The sequence below is a fragment of the Parasteatoda tepidariorum genome, chromosome 2 (assembly GCF_043381705.1).
Source record: "Parasteatoda tepidariorum isolate YZ-2023 chromosome 2, CAS_Ptep_4.0, whole genome shotgun sequence".
Classification (NCBI taxonomy): domain Eukaryota; kingdom Metazoa; phylum Arthropoda; class Arachnida; order Araneae; family Theridiidae; genus Parasteatoda; species Parasteatoda tepidariorum.
Window position 1 is genome coordinate 8,202,018 of NC_092205.1, and position 15,314 is coordinate 8,217,331.

The 15,314-nt window shown below is 27.2% G+C and overlaps 1 long non-coding RNA gene across 3 annotated transcripts; it reads left to right on the forward strand.

Moving 5' to 3' along the window:
* The first annotated feature begins 6,654 nt into the window (after nucleotides 1-6,654).
* Nucleotides 6,655-13,200, forward strand: LOC122268918 (uncharacterized). 3 transcript variants are annotated; one of them, XR_011636078.1, is made up of 3 exons: nucleotides 6,672-7,242; nucleotides 9,415-9,834; nucleotides 13,063-13,200. It is a non-coding gene; the product is annotated as an uncharacterized lncRNA (long non-coding RNA). The 3 variants fall into 3 exon arrangements; XR_006224781.2 differs by lacking the exon at nucleotides 13,063-13,200 and having other exon boundaries at nucleotides 6,655-7,242; nucleotides 9,415-9,940; XR_011636079.1 differs by lacking the exon at nucleotides 13,063-13,200 and having other exon boundaries at nucleotides 6,655-7,168; nucleotides 9,415-9,940.
* Nucleotides 13,201-15,314: the final 2,114 nt, after the last annotated feature.

Genomic DNA, 15,314 nt, shown 5'->3' on the forward strand with positions numbered 1-15,314 from the left:
AGATAATTGTGAGAGGCAAAGGGATAGCTATGGCCTGGTGACAAACTCAAAATAATATCAGGTTTTGGGGGGCCAATATTAATTTAGATTCTGTGAAGCTTAATTCTATAGTTAAACTTTATAAATTTAAAACCTTTTTTTTTTAAGATTTCTAACTTCGAATAGAAAGTTTTAAATCAGCGTAACCTGACAATACAAAAACGTTCAGTTTAAAATTAAATAGTATGTGTTGCTAATGTAGTTTCTTTTACATTTAAATTTTGATTGTTATAAATATCAAGAAAATTTGTTTTTTTAGTTCTTTTTTAAAAGAAAAAAGTTAAATTAAATTTCTAAAATACTGTTAATGTTTACCATGTTAAATTAATTTTACATTAAACTAAGTTTAATGCAATAGTAACAGTCTTTTATAGCAAGTTTTTTTATCTCATACTTTATTATTCATTTAGCTAATGCTACTTAAGTAAAATATTATTTAAAAAAATAAATATGTATTGTTAATTTTATATTTAGTAATTTACAAGGTTTACATTTTAAGCAGTTTTATTAGAGCATTGATATGAAGTGATTTATTACTGATATAGTTAATAAGAAATTTCTTACTTACACTATGTCCTGTAACTTGAAAATATTTTCGAAACAGAAAACTGATCTTTGCAAATTTGAATTTTAATTATTTAAGTATTATAAAAATTTTAATCTCTATATTTTGATATTCATTAGAAACTTGATGTAAATCTAATTATTATTTATTAATTAATTGATAATCTAATGCTTATGTAACATTAGATTGTAAAATAAATTTTTTCAATTTTTATTAATAAAATTTAGTTTAGTATTATAAAATTGATTTTATATTATTACTACTAATTAATATGTTAGAATCACGTTTAGTGTTTTAAAAAAAAAATTCATTTTATTAAAAAAAAACTTTTTTTATTTATTTAATTTTTTGAAAAATTTTTAACATTTGAAAATTAGTGTACTTTTTATTATTTAATAATTTTAGATTGCAGAAAAGCTAATTGCTTCATTTAAAATGGGTGATGAAAAATTAAAAGGATGTTTCTGTATTCATTCAATTTTGTATTAATGTTTTCTTCTACCTGTAGTTTTTAAATATACATGTTTGTATTGTTTTTAAACTGTTTTATTACAATTTTCATTATTGAATAAAAATTATTTCTTTGAAAGTACATATTTAACATTACTATATTACGAAAACCGATAATTATAAATTATGATATGCGTTATAGAGGAAGAGCTAAAAAAGGTTTTCTTGTAAATTATAGTACTAATTTTAGTTTAAGATTTTTACAAGTTATTCTAAAATAAGATATCTATTATTATATTGACTTAGTTACAGGTAGCATTATTTTTTATGACTAATATTCTATATGATTTGTTTGCAACGTAAATCTTGAAATGTTTGTAGCAATTTTATTTTAATGTCTAGTACAAAACAAAAATTCATAACACAATATTGTTTTTCAACAATGATTTTCTTTAATTTTACAATGTATATACGAGTTAAACAACTAAGTATCAGTTCAAATTTATACATCTATACAAATAAGCATGTTTATGCTCAATTGAAATAAGAGAAATACATTTCATAATAACCACAAACAAGCACTTAGTATAATTAATTTAACTTAAATTGTCATTTGTCCACCAGTAAAAATCTAACAACATTGCCATGAATTATTTTATTTCATTGGTACAGTAAAAATATTTTTAATTTAGAACTTATACTGGCCATAATTGTTTTTATTTAGTTTTTACACAAATCCTTAAGTAATCAGATAAATTTATGTGTGCCATTAAAAAATCACACCTAATACTGTAGAAGAGGAAAATGTCCCATTTTTGAGTCTACTTATTAAAAATACACTTTTCTATTAGTTTAATTAAAATCACCTAAGCTACTCATTATCTTGGAAAGCTATTTACGAAAAATTATCTATATACAAGCTTTTTTATAACTGCAGTTGCACAGTTGACCCCAATTCTGAGTTTACGACTAACTAAATTCAACTCTGTGGCCTTGTAATAGTAAGCCCAAACCAGATGACAACGGAACTCATGGATCAAGCATAGGGACCAACTAACTTTCATCCTGGGCGTTCTAAGAGAATTAACCCACATTTGTGTTACGTGGGGAGAAAGACCACGAGAACCTCCATGACGGCAAAAAGATTTCAACCCATAGTCTGTCTACCATAAAGGATATTTTACATCAACACTGTGGTTGGAGCAAACTGTGAGCAGAATTCATATCAACCAGCCACTGCTGAGATTCAAACCTGAATCACTTCATTTGAAGGCAAACTTTCTATTCCCTGAGCCATAAGCTCTTTTATAAAAGAAAGAGTGAAAATACTGAGTATTAAGCAATATTTCATGAAAATTTATTTTCAATATTTTTTTTATACCTGCTATGCTGCATTATATTTATGAACTAATAAGGTTTAATTTAACACTTCAATTTTTCAATTATTTTTTAATTATCCAAATTTGTTTTGTTATGTGTCATTATAATTCCATACATTGTAGGTTTGATGAATATCATTCGTATTGTTTTTAGTTTAGTTGAAATTATATTGCATTTTGTATATTATAGTGTCAGAGAGTAAAGTGGCCCCTTTGGATTTATATGAACAACAGTTGCCCGAACGGCTGCAAGCAATCAAGTGGGCACATTTTCCTGAACGTATACCACCCAGTTTTAAAAAAGCACGTCCTACAAAGAGATGCTACGTGTGTTCAAGAAATAATAAAAGAAGTGAAACTATCTGGCATTGCAAAAAGTGCCTAATACCTCTGCATTTACCAGAATGTTTTGAAAAATTTCATACATTGGAGGATTATTGAATAATTATTATAAGAAAAATTTTAGCTCTCCATTTCTTAAGCTTTTATAATTTGTTGTTTAAAAATTTATTGCTGCCAATTTTTACACTTTTTGAGGAAGATTTTTCCGAGTAGTCAAGAAATTTAAGTTTTACTTTTAATAAGGCTAGATTGGTAAATTTGATTTAAAGATATTAAGTCCAGTTTTTAAACTCCAGCCGCCATAGATTTAATACCATGGAGAACCCAAAATTTTCTGATTTCACCCCCGCCTTAACACAAATTTTGAAAAATACCTTTGATGTAGTACAAAGCAAAGATAGTGCTAGTGCAGAACAAAAAATACATAAAATTACTTTGTTAAGTTTGAAAATGTTATGGACAACTGGTAGAACCTGGAATTGTCTGGGAATTTTATTTTTATTCCAAAAATCAGGGAATGTTACATTTTCTTTTACAGAAACTTGGAAAATTCCTATATCACACCTAGAAAGTAACCAATCTTAGAAATGTCTGTAACAGTAATCAGCTATTGAGGTTCAAGTTAAATAATTCTAACATCTATTAGAATTATTTGTTCTAAAAATTTCACATTTTAGTCAAATTGACATATTCTATCCTCATTCAATGATTTTTTTTTACTTACAAAACTTAATGTTTGGCACTTCTAATAAATAAGATCAAAGTTTTGTGATGAAAAGTTGTTTGGTATAGATAAAATATGGGCTGAATTTACATTGAAGTTTACCTGATATGCCTGGAAAAGTCTGGAAGTTTTTTCTCAGAAGTTGAGCGGGAATTTTATGGAACAAAAACTTACCATGTGTTTATAAATTTAACCAAACTATTGAACTTCAGTTACACTATAGCTAAACCTGACTGATTTTTACTGACTATCTTTTGGTAAAATCTTCTACTATAAGTATAAAACTTTGCAGCTTGACAATTTTTTATTACAAATTTTCTAGTTATCAATGCTCTTTACATTTGCATATCCTGTACCTTCAAGGTATTTATTGCATGCTTAAAATTAAGGGGAAAATATAAGCACCAGATTTGCTTTGTTTTCTAACAGTTCATTTTTTTATTGTTTACTCTTACTGTTCTACCATACAAGAATTTTTACTTAATAGTTTGCACATTATTTATGAAATTGTATGTGCAATATTCAAAACATTCTAAATTTGTTTTTCACAAAACTGTTTTTTTCTCCTTAGTTTTATATTAAAAGGCTCTCTTGCTAGTTAATTTATGTGAATGAAGTAATTTGTAAACATTATGAAATTTTCTATATGAATGTGCATAAAACGTTTTTATTTTCTTACAGTTTTTAATGAAATTCTATTTTTTTTGGATGAAAGAAATACAATTATCTCCCATTCTTGCTAGGTTATTAGAAATGCATTTTTTTTCAAGCTTAAAAAATCAAGTAATTTTTCAAGAAGTCTTTTGGTTTTAATGATTCCTCTAGACGCAGGGAACTACGTCTTTAGGACCCAGTGTTTCCAAATTTCTGGATCCCTTTTAATAAAAAGCGGTCCCTATTATTTGAAATATAATATGAATATTCTTCATCTCAATTAATATGCACATTCTATCTTTTGAGAGACAAAAAAAGAAAGAGCAATCAAGGCTTTTTTTATAAGGACTGATCCAGCACCTGCCTCAAGGAAAAACAGCAATGTAATAACATAGTNAATTTTTACCTGGAAAAATCAGGGAAATTTGAAATCTGTTTTGAGTGGCCACCCTGAATAAGATACTCAGAATTGTTCTATTTATCTTTGAGCCACTAATAAAGAAGACAAGAATTTTTTTTATATGCTTAAAGTTTTCTTATAATTTTGCCTCAATCTATCTTTTTCCGCTCTTGAGAATTAAATGGCCCTTAAGATGCATGAATAATGAATATTTTGCATCGCCTCCACAATTTTTGACATATTTTAATGAGTTATAGTGTGTAAGCTAAATCACATTGCTTGAGCTGTGATGGCTTAGTGGATGGAGTGTTCGCTTTCCCAGGAGTCAAACCGGGTTCGAATCCTACAGATGGCTGGTCGATACAAATTCCGTATCTGGCTTGCAACAACCACGGTGCTGACGTAAAATATCCTCAGTCATAGACGGATCGTGGGATAAAGTCCCATTGGCATAAGGCTAACTGTGGTAGGTTTTCGTAGTTTTAATCTCCATGTAATGCTAATGTGAGTGAGTTCCATCAAAAAAGTCCTCCACGAAGGCAAATTTCTCCAAATACTTGACCCAGGAGTTCCTTGTCTTCTGTATTGCATTCAAAATTTCAAGGCATTGTGAGTCAAACATTAGTAGTCGTAAACCCAAAATTGGGTTGACTGTTCAACGAAGCTTATAAAATAAAATGAAATCACAGGGATGAAATTTTCTTCTTAAAAATATTTAGTATTATGTGCTTTAAACAAAACAAAAATAATTGTTTTAGAAAGTCAATATGCTTATTAAGGGTTAAAATATTTTTTTTATCTCTTAAATACTAAAAGTGCCTTCAAAATCAAACTCTCTCTTTTACATTGTTATGGAGGTTATATTCAGCTCATTATTATAAAAACCAAGCATTGTGAACTGACTACCTTGTTCATGTAGGCATCCAATATTGTTCTCCAACTATTCAATGTTAAAATGAGAAAAACTTGCTTTATGTACAGAAACATAAGCTGTTTTGGGGTTAAGCTGAGGCATTAAATTTCTGTTAAAATTAGTGTTTTCTCATATGATGAACTGATTGCAGCAGTGATTTAAACTGTCAGGTTTGTCGAGTGTTATTTCATGTTTTTATTCTTGTTTTGAGTAAATGTTCAATTTGGATTTATCTGAAAATTAAATAAAGAAATTATATGCCTTGACTTAAATTAATTTTTTGAATTGCTTGTACAATATGGATCTGTTTTGATACTTTTTATGATTAAGCTTCTACAAGATATGCAACTAAATTCTCAATAATTAACTTATTTGTTTCAGTCAATAATATTATGTGATTGATTTTAATTGAGTGATAAGCGTTTATTGTTTCTTATTGTGTCACCAATTTGCTAAAAAATGAACCAATGTGCTAGGAACACTACAATAATAATAGACAAACTGTTACATTTTTAGTTAAATGAGATAAAAATTTGATGTAATTATTGCACCCATAAATAGTAAACGAAATTGAAAGGGGGTATTTGAATGAGAAAAATAATATTTCTGAAACTCATATTTAATAGTTTTTCGTAAATATGTACCCTTTGCTATTTATCTCACTGTTTGTTAGACTCCTCAGGAAACATTTTATAAGTTTAGGTAAATGCTATTTACTCCCCCGTCGCACTGGCCTAACATTTTATCTATGAATTAAATTTTTTTAAATTGATGTCATTTTTGTTTTTAAATTAACTTTTTTAAGGCTATAATTTTTTTAAGGTAACTGTCTTAGAGATTGTCTTCCATGTAAGAAAGAAAAATCTGTAAATAGTTTATTTTCAGATTGAGTTTTACAGTTCATTTATTATTTATTATATTTTAATGATATATTCATTTTTAAAATGAGTGGTAGAATGAGTTGTCAACTTAAAATTGCTTTATGCTTGGGAAATGATTTGGTAAAACTGCTGTTCTAAATTATTTATATTCATTTTAAGTGTTGTAAAGATTCCTAATTCTCTTTGAGTTAACTGAAGTTTCATTTGTTTTAATGAAAAAATATTTTTCCAGGAATTATGTTAGCCAAACAGTGAATTATGTAGAAAATTTAAAGGAATTGTTTTGATTTCAAAAGGGTTTAAATTTTTTAATCTGATTTCTCTTTGATTGTCAAATGTTAATGTGTGTGGCAATATGTTGTCTAACATTTTTTGAATCTTGAAGATTTCTTCCTTTTTAAGCACAATAATGCTGCTTAAAGATTTTTAATGTATTCCTTAATGATTTTGTGTGTTGTGTATTTGTTTAGAATGAAATCATTTGTGCAAAATATTATTTATTTTTCTTCTTTATAGGTCCAACCCTTTCAAATGTTCAAAAACTTTATGCATTTAAGAAGAAAACTTCATTTACTGATGATCTGAAACTCTCCAATTTATATACTTGTCCCTATTGCCAATACATTACTGGAAGCCGTTGCAACTTAGAGAAACATGTCCGGAAACACACAGGAGAGCGTCCATTTAAATGCAAATTTTGTGGTAAAGGTTTTACTCAAAAAGAAAATATGAAACGCCATATGATCAGCCACCATGTACAACCATAGTCTCTGCTTTTGGTTTTTATGGATATACTATCTTCAGAAAATTTTCTATACTGTGTAAATTCTTTTAATGATCTTAGAATTAACACACTTAGGGAACATATAAAAAGTGATTATTGCATAGTTAGCAAGTATGTGAATATCTGTGTTTGTGTTTATTTATCAGTATCCTTTAATAATTTGAGTAATCAGATAAAGTAATTTCAATGTAATTTTCAATATTTGTTCTGCAAAAAAAAATTTATAGTTTTAAATTATGTAAATTCATAAGAGTAGTGGTTAAAAATTTGGCTGTTATTCCATGTGTATGATTCTATGACTAAGAAGATATACACTCATTTCATTCGCTACATATTAAAAATATTTTAAGTTTGTTTGTTAAACTAGTTTTAGTTTGAAGGCTTTCAGAAGAAACAAGGATGTCAAATCATTTTCTAAGAAAATGTATTTTGCAAGACATATATATGAATTTCCTCAAATATCAACATTTTTTTTTCTCTTTGGAACATAAATAATTTTCTTTAAAAGAGATTTGTATTATAAATTATAGCTTTGACTGCCCTAAAGTCAATGTAAAGACATACTTGTTTAAAAGCACACAAAAGATGTATAAGAAATAAAGTAATAGAATTAATAATTAAAAGAAAATTTTGTGTACCTGATCTTTGCAAAGATTGAACCTCTCTAAATTTAATGTATTTATTTTTGAACTCTGAAGGAATAAGGAATTAAAACAGAAAAAGTGTCTTAAGTATAAATAGTTATTTAAATGACATTTTAAGCAAGATAATTCACATTGAGTTTTTTGAGTAATTTTTCTCCTTGATTGTATTATCTAGAGCTAACACATAATAATTTGATGAAGGTAGCGTTCTATTTGATAATAGTGTTAAATAAGTACCTGCTTTTACCTAATTATGAGTACATATTATTTTACAGTTATATTTATGGCTTAGTTTTTCAAATGCTACTACTTGTTTCTCAAAACAATAATATGAACTCAAAACTCTAAATTGTGTTCCTTTTTTACTTGTACAATGTACTTTACTTATAACTTTATACATATTTAATTTATGAAATACAAAAATATTTATATATTTTTTAATTTATACTTCTTGTGTGTATTCAAGGGATATTGCAAAAATAGTTTTATGCTTTTCATTATTGCTGTATATTGCCAACTAAATAGAGGAAGAATAAAATAAAACATTGTGTCTGAATTACTTATGTTTTGTTTTATTTCTTAGAAAAATAGTTTGAATTTGAATTTTGGAAGCTTTTTTAAGTTGTTTGGTTAGTTTTTAATTATCAACATAATTGTTTTTTTAATTAATATTAAATTTAGTTGTTACGACTATTATTGTTTTAAAATTCAAAAGAAATGTAACTTGAGTTTACCAAATAAAGTTTTAAAAAAATGAAATTTTGTTGGAAAATTAAACTTAATAACTGTGTCCTTAAGTATCAAAATTTATTGATTTAATTACAAAATTAAGCTATTTATTATTGATTAGTTTGACTGATTGTTCTAGATTTTTTAATGTAATAAAATTTTCTGACTAGTCTTGGCTAGGGTACATGATAAAACTAATATTACACATTTGATTGAAAACTGACTCACAAAGCTGTTTATTGTTTATATTTTGAAATATTATGTATGCTTGAATTTAAAAATTAACTATTTTTATAAGGATTTATGTTAATTTTTTAAAAATTGAATTTAGTTTTGTGAAAACTCAAAATTTTATTTCTTGATGGAAATAACATTTTCACCGAGAAAATGCAATTTTTTAATGATATTTGAAATAATTTAGAGCATTTTTTATCTATATTTTAATTGTTTATTCTTCAGCGCTGGCAAGAAAAAATTCCTCTTGCACTTGTAATTGTGTTGACTATTTTTATAAAAGCTTATTTTAATTTTTACAAAATTGAATTGAGTTTTGGGAAAACTCAAATTTTTCTTTTTCTTAATGAAATGCTATTCTCTTAATGATTGAAATTCGATATTGTATTTTACAAGGTATTATGCAAGTATGCTTTAAATTATTTTTTCCTATTGTCATATAATCAAGCTTTGTTGAAATTTTTTAAAACATTGTATTTATTTTTTAATTATTTTTCTTTATATTTCATTTTTCAATTGAATTTGCATTACTGACAAAATTAGTCATAAATTTAACGAATAATTTTTTTTTTCAAAAAGATTTTTCAAAATATAATGCAAAATTGCTTACCATTCTCAATATCTTTGAAATTTCATTCAAGTTTATTGATTAGTTAATATTAACTTCCTTTTGTAGGTGGATATCGTTCTCCGTCAAATGGAAAAGTATTACAAAATGACCAGTCAACTACAAATTTCCCCTCATATTTGTACTCTCACAGATGCCCATACTGTAATCGTATATCAACCAGCAAGAGTAATTTAATGGCCCATATACGAACTCACACTGGAGAGCGACCATTTGTATGTACTTTCTGTCCTAAAAGTTTTGCAAAGAAGGAAAATTTAAAAAGACATATTATTTCCCATAGAGTTTTTTGAAATCCTTAACTATATAATCGAAAGACTTAAGCAGACATTTTTACTTATTTTCTGTCATGAAGATTTTGCAATTAAAAAATAATTCAAAAGGACTATATATTTAAAAGACTACATTTTCCTGACTGTAATCATTAGTTACTTCACAGATGTGCAAGCATAACCATTAAGTTATAATGTAAATCATATTGTTATTTATGTCATTCGTATTCTTTTTATAACATCTTATATACTTTTTTTTCTGTATGTCGATGATAAAAATTTACAATTGGTTGCCCCTCTTATTTTGACAATATTTCATGATCTTACAGGGAAAATGACTTAAAAACTGGGATTTTCTATTAACAAGAAAATGTGATGAATATAATTCCCCCAATTCTACACTCTCAACTGGAATATTGCTTTAATAAGAAAATGGTTTATTTTTAAAGTTTTTTTTTATTAAAGTGCATTGTGCGCACAAAATTTAAACCATATATTCTCATCGCTAACCCATCCTAAAAGATGTCATGAAAGTTATTTAGAAACCAAAAATTACACAATTGCAGCTGCGCCTTAAGTGCTTAAGATTGTAAATATGCATAATGTAGTAATATTTTCACATTCATTTGAAACTTTTGCTGGAAATTTTAAGAAGCATTAAAATTTTGCATGTGTGACCAAGATATTTCTTGTCGTCACCTTGTAATATTACTTTAAAAGATTTGTTCTGAAAATGTTTTTAATTATTGTAAATTTTTTTGGTAAACTTTTATAGAGGTGCAATTGAAAAAGATCTTAAAATTTTCAGTCAGCAACAAAACCGGTTTCTCTTATCCCCCCTGAAATCATATAATATCTTGCGAGAATAATTTGATATCTCATACTCATATTAGAAGCCGACCATTTTCAGGGCTGATTGTACTCGGGAAAAATCAGGATTTCCAGATTTTTCGCTAACAGTAATCCGGAAGTTTTCGGGGATCGAAGGTCCAGGTGTTTCAAAAAATCATTGTTCACAGAAGGTTCCGGAAATCAAATTTTCAAAGGTGGAACTTAAAAACACAGCTTATTTTATTTGTTTGTAAAGGGAGAGCCAGAGAGATACTTTATAAGCTTATATTCATGATTAATATTCATTTTTTATCAGTAAATAGTTATTATAATCGTAAACTCAAGAAAAAAAGACATATTTGTAAAATTTAATTACTTCTGCAGGTCATCATAGGTATGTGTAAATGGTATAGGTATATGTAAAATTTTAAATATATTTTAAGTAAACTAAGAAATATTGAGAAAAAGGAAGAAAAGCTTGTTTAAATTTTTTTCAATTTAACTGTTTGTTTTCTGTAACTCAAGAAATTTTCCGGAATTTTAATTTGGGCTCACAATCAACCCTGAGCATTTGTCATAGAAGTTATATAAAAAGAGGTCATTTGAAAAGGCATTTCCGGAGTTATGAAATCGTAAAGAACTTTTGCTGCAGCACAATTTTGAAAACACTATTGTTATCCATGTAATTTTACCAAATATTTATTGGTACATATATCTGATACAATTATGAAAAAAAGTCTAGCGCAATGTTGCATTATAATTTTTGTTTTTACCTTGAAGTGTTGAGGAAACGATCCTTTTAATAAGACTTTATTCAATATTTTTGCCCAATCTTCACAACAAATGTTTGGTATGAAATGTTTTGGATTGTAGAATTGCTTTCCACGTATTGAAATAGCAATAAAATAGCTTTAAGAACCCAGTCAGAAACATCTATGTTGAAGCTAAAACTAATAAAATAATAATTTTTCATTAATTACAATAACAGTGTTAGAATTTTTTTTTATTAAGTTTACGTTATTCATATATTTTTCTTTTTGTTAATATTTTTTGCAAATTAGTTTAAATATTATTATATTGATATTTTGTAAAAGTATGGCTTGTAAAAGAGTTTAACTTTTAAATAATTTGTTTTTCTATTTCAACTGTAATAAGTGCCAAAAATTTCCTTAAAATAATATCCAAGGTTCTATGATTTATATTTTTCTGTATAGCCAAAAGAAAGGGATTTTTTTTTTTCATTATAAATATAAAATGTATGTGAAATATTGTACTGTTTTTTTTTTTTTTTTAAAACTCCTATTGGTACAACTTTATTTGATAACATGTGTTAAATATATTATATAAATATTAAATTAGAAAAAAAATGGGCCACTACTCTTCTTGTGTTCAAAGATTATTTGTATTTATAGGTTGGTTGGCCAGTATTGTCATCACATCTTCATTAAGAAAAAATTATTGTAGCTCCCAGCAGACCTATTATTGTAGCTCCAATGCAATTTTAGCAATTCAAAGATTTCTAAGCTACAATTTTATCTTTGCTCCACAAATGTCCTGCAAGAATTAGCACTGGTTGTTTACGATAGGTTAGGGCTCACATATTTCAGGGAAAACCTGGAATTGTCATGGAATTTATTTCCAAAAATCCGGGGAAGTTGCATTTTTTTATTTAAAAAAAACCTGGAAAACTCTTACTTGGAAATTAATTACTCTTAGAATTTTCTGTTACAATAATCAGTTATTGAGATTCAAATTAAATAATTCTAACATCTATTACAATTATTTGTTATAAAAATGTCACATATTAGTCAAACTGGCATGTTTTCATCCCCTTTAAATGATATTTCTTTTGCTTGACCCTTTAATAGAATAATATAAGTTAACCCTTTGTATATTTAATATATAAGTTAACCCTTTAATAGTTGAATCCCTTCTACCTGTATGCCCCTTTTGTGTGTGTATAAAGTTTTGTTGAAATTTTGTCTACATAAATCTGGCAGTTACCTTTTTTTATCCTTTTTCTCCATTGTAGAGCTATGCGTCCTGGGGGTCACGTCTTCACTTATTTTTTGCATCTCCTCTGCAATTATTAGTGTATATAGCGCATTATGGCATGTAAAGGGAATAGGGTCTGCCCAGGGAAAAACTTGGTTAACAACACAGCTTCCCTGAACCTTATTTGGTAAAAAATTATGCAACATTATAATGGTCTGAGCTATATTGCTGCCAAGGTAGACACTTTCCAAAGTTCTATTTTAGATGATTTCGTTATTTTTCAGAAAATTAAGGATGACCTGCAACACGCTAAAAAATAAGTTTTTTGCATCTAGAAAAAAAAACTATGTTTTTTTATTTTCTATGAGATATTAATAAGTTTTATTATAGTAGGGATATTATATTTATTATTTTAACTGACTGGAATTATGCTTAATTTCTAACAAAGTTTTCTAACAATTTTGAAAGGAAAAATTTACATTTTGTAAGTATGGATAAATTATAATTTGCTCTCTTTTTTCTTTTTTTTTGTTTGTTTGCTGTTTTTTTTTCTTTTTTCATCTATATAATTCTTGATTAATTTTTCTTTTCCTTCTAGTTTCTGGAAACAATGCGTGGATATTTAAAAAAGTCTTATCCAGTGTAAAGTTGCAACAGGCCCATAAACAATTCTCTTGTTCTTACTGTGGATATATTGCTAGTCGTAGAGGTAATCTTGAGAAGCATATAAGAAAGCATACTGGTGAACGCCCTTTTGAATGCAAAGTCTGTTACAAAGGGTTTACACAGAAAGAAAATCTAAAGAGGCATCAAATTTCTCACATTAATTTATAATCTATTCAAAGAAGCACAGAATAGAAAGTAAATGAAAAGTGACATGTTCAATAATTATAAATGAATAATGCTGACTCACCGCAATTTATCAATTAAACAAAAAAAATTTGGCTTAGTGCCCAATAACTGTTGATGATTTATTTAATTAATATTTACTTATCCAAATTTATATTTTATATCTATGTATCTTTAAAGGAAAGAAGAAGAAAATCAAAAATAAGCAAAATACAAGTTGTGTTTGAAAAATTCTGTGAATGGTCTCATAAAATAAATAAGAGACCAAAACAAGATAACTGGTATTTTAAATAATCACCACAAGCTAGAATACACATTTGATATCAATTATGCTAGTGGTGGTAACTATGAGCAATTGCTTATTTTAGCATTGCTCAAAGCACCATTGTCATATTTAGCAGCTGTCTAAAGCTTATAAATCACTCAAAAACAATTTATTCACTGCTTTCTCGCTTTCATTAACGTTTTGCCTTATTTGAAGCCAAAGTTGATATTCTATTCTTCATGAAATGTCTTATCACACTAATTGTCCTTAATCGGTCAGTGTTCTTTTCTGCTTAACTGTCATGATTTGGTCTCTAAGAAATGCTAATTACAACTTCCCAACCCAGCTATTCAACTATAAGATCATTCATTGAACTTTTTTCCAGCAACTTGTAGTTGTAGTATTATTCTAAATTATACTAACCTTAATCTAAATTTATAACTTTTGTAATAAAACAAGAAATAGAAAACGTTAAAAAAATGTTTTAATATTTTGCCAAATAATTATGTATTTAAAATAAGAATATTTTAAACTTTGAATCCTTGGTAATCCAAATGTTTATTATAAGAGACACACTGCCATTTTATAGTTTGTCTTTAGAAAAAACTCCCTAACCACAGAGTTTTAGGCCACTTGCTGCTATGGAAACAAAAAATAGTGTATTTCAAAAGGGAGCTTCTCTCTTCTTTTATTTCTTTCTCTCTGCAACCTGTACCAAAACCTCTCAAATATTGACCGAACACCCCTCATCATAATAGAACCTAATCATAATTATTAAAAAATAGTTAAACGTCATAACCATAGTCACCATCACTGCTCCAGATAAATGGCGAGGGAAGTTCTTTCTAAGAACAGACTATACCTGTATTTGAATCATTGTTTATAAAATTCAATTTACCAATTGCATTTTATAAATCAAATATTTACCTATTGAACTACTTTCTTACACATGTTGATTATATTTCTTACGGTCTTCAGTTGTATTTCTTATCATATATATATGTATAAATACTTCAATTATTGTTACACTGTTATTAGTAAAAGTTAATAAATTTATTTATTATTCTTGTTTTGATTCTGTAAATAAATTTCTAAATAAAAACTGTTCAAAATGTAGCTAAAAATTTTGTAGGTTTACAGTCAAAAGTGATTAAATCGATTATTGGTAAAAACTGGAGTTGAGCTTTTAAATGCCAATTAACTTTTTTTTATAACCTTCATTGAACAGCCGACCTGATTTTATGGTTTTAAGGGCTACTAATGTTCACCTCAGTAACCTTGTTATTTTGAACCCAATCCAGAAGACAAGGGAACTCCTGGATCGAGTATTGGGAGAAATTTTGCCTTCGTGGAGGACTTCCAATTAACCTTTTGGGGTGAAAAAATTCCAAGTTAATTGAGTGATACTATCAAAATGTATGTTTATTAACTTGTTTTTTTTCCCTTAACACTTAACAAGAATTTACAGCATCTGGAGATAATATATTTTTATATCTATCGAATTGATGTCAGTCTTGGGGTCAAGCTTTTAAGAACTGTTTCCATTTTTATGTATTTTACAAACTGAATTGCTAAATGTATGCTGACTGAGACTTTGCTAACTTTAAATGGAGCTTTTTAAAACAGCAGAACTATAACTTGTCACGACATTAAAGACTTAATGTGCAAGTAAAATTGAACCACCTGAATAATTTTTGTTTTTATTCGGATCTTCACATACTAGAACCCGATCTTTA